General features: G+C 41.1%; 1 pseudogene; it reads left to right on the plus strand.

Moving 5' to 3' along the window:
• The first annotated feature begins 271 nt into the window (after positions 1 to 271).
• On the plus strand, positions 272 to 1,863 carry LOC126025722 (26S proteasome non-ATPase regulatory subunit 14-like; annotated as a pseudogene).
• Positions 1,864 to 2,429: the final 566 nt, after the last annotated feature.

Genomic DNA, 2,429 nt, shown 5'->3' on the forward strand with positions numbered 1-2,429 from the left:
AGAGAGAGGAGAGAGAGGAGAGAGAGAGAGAGAGAGAGAGAGAGAGAGAGAGAGAGAGAGAGAGAGAGAGAGAGAGAGAGAGAGAGAGAGAGAGAGAGAGAGAGAGAGAGAGAGAGAGAGAGAGAGAGAGAGAGAGAGAGAGAGAGAGAGAGAGAGAGAGAGAGAGAGAGGCGGTTCATCCCGGAACCGACCGAGGGAGGGTGTGAGCCGTCTGCTGTCGCTGCAGCCGCCACCAGGGCGTCCTATCCCGTAGCCTGAAGACACAGAGGCTCAGATCGCAGAGCAGGAGAGACGGAAGGAAAAAAATACCTGGGAAAAATTATACCTACCAGTATTAACAAGATCCTGAGAAAAAGAAACTTGTCAAATTCAACAAATAGAAGCTTTACATCATAAGAATTATAATTACTGAACAGAAAAATGGACAGACTTCTTAGACTTGGAGGAGGTATGCCTGGACTGAGTCAGGGACCACCTACAGATGCTCCTGCAGTAGACACGGCAGAACAAGTTTATATCTCTTCCTTGGCTCTATTAAAAATGTTAAAACATGGTCGTGGGGCCGGGCGGTGGCGCAAGAGGTAAGGTGCCTGCCTTGCCTGCGCTAGCCTCGGACGGACCGCGGTTCGATCCCCCGGCGTCCCATATGGTCCCCCAAGCCAGGAGCAACTTCTGAGCGCATAGCCAGGAGTAACCCCTGAGCGTTACTGGGTGTGGCCCCCCCCCCAAAAAAAAAAAACATGGTCATGCTGGAGTTCCAATGGAAGTTATGGGTTTAATGTTTGGAGAATTTGTTGATGATTATACTGTCAGAGTGATTGATGTGTTTGCTATGCCACAGTCAGTGTGGAAGCTGTTGATCCTGTGTTCCAAGCTAAAATGTTGGACATGTTGAAGCAGACAGGAAGGCCCAAGATGGTTGTTGGTTGGTATCACAGTCACCCTGGCTTCGGCTGTTGGCTTTCTGGTGTGGATATCAACACTCAGCAGAGCTTTGAAGCCTTGTTGGAGAAAGCTGTGGCAGTGGTGTGGATCCCATTCAGAGTGTAAAAGGAAAGGTTGTTATTGATGCCTTCAGATTGATCAATGCTAATATGATGATCTTAGGACATGAACCAAGACAAACAACGTCAAATCTGGGTCATTTAAACAAGCCATCCATCCAGGCATTAATTCATGGACTAAACAGACATTATTATTCCATTACTATTAACTATCAGAAAAATAAACTTGAACAGAAGATGTTGCTAAATTTGCACAAGAAAAGTTGGATGGAAGTTTTGACACTTCAGGACTACAGTGAACACTGTAAACACAATGAATCAGTGGTAAAAGAAATGTTGAAACTAGCCAAAAATTATAATAAGGCTGTAGAGGAAGAGGATAAGATGACACCTGAACAGCTGGCAATAAAGAATGTTGGCAAGCAGGACCCCAAACGTCATTTGGAAGAGCATGTGGATGTGCTTATGACTTCAAATATTGTCCAGTGTTTAGCAGCTATGTTGAATACTGTCGTATTTAAATAAAGCAAAGCAAAAGTTATTAGTTATATTTCAGTGTATAATCCTCTATTGTTCCTAATGCTCAAAATCAAGGGACCTCTGCAGGTGTATTTGGTTAAATGTAAGACATATGGCATCATTTGCAGCCCTGTAACACCTTCAGTCTCCGTTGTGCAATTACTTGTTTCTTTAGTCAGAGTCTTTACAGATTCCAAAGTTGTATAAGAATACATAAAAGTGGACAAATTTTGTAAAGATCCCATTTAATATTTGAAAAAAATCAGTAGCAAATATATTTTGATTGTTGCCTACACAATAAAATACATTTACAGTCTAAAAAGAAAGAAAGAAAGAAAGAAAGAAAGAAAGAAAGAAAGAAAGAAAGAAAGAAAGGAAGGAAGGAAGGAAGGAAGGAAGGAAGGAAGGAAGGAAGGAAGGAAGGAAGGAAGGAAGGAAGGAAGGAAGGAAGGAAGGAAGGAAGAAGAAAGGAAGGAAGGAAGGAAGGAAGAAAGAAAGAATGAAAGAAAGAAAGAAAGAAAAAAGAAAGATAAAGATCTAATAGAAAATACCGTATCTGAAGCTCAGCAACATTAAATGCATCTCATTATCCAATATTATTGCATGCCGAATCACATAACTTCAGCTTCCCTTTTCCTTCCCTGGGACTCTAAGTTGGTCTAACCCTTAAGAAAACATTGGGGATATTGGTGGTGGAAATGTTTTACTGGTAAAGGGGAGTGTTTTATGACTGAAACCCAACTACAAGCATGTATGTAATCATGTTAATTGAATAAAGATATCTTTTACAAAAAATAAAAAAGAAAAATAAAATCATGTGCTACAGCATTTTGTCTTCTACCTTCACTCTGCTGGTTAAGCCTATTCTCAATAGTTTATTTTTTCTAACTGTACCTACACTCACTG

The sequence above is a fragment of the Suncus etruscus genome, chromosome 13, assembly GCF_024139225.1.
Source record: "Suncus etruscus isolate mSunEtr1 chromosome 13, mSunEtr1.pri.cur, whole genome shotgun sequence".
In the NCBI taxonomy this organism is placed as follows: domain Eukaryota; kingdom Metazoa; phylum Chordata; class Mammalia; order Eulipotyphla; family Soricidae; genus Suncus; species Suncus etruscus.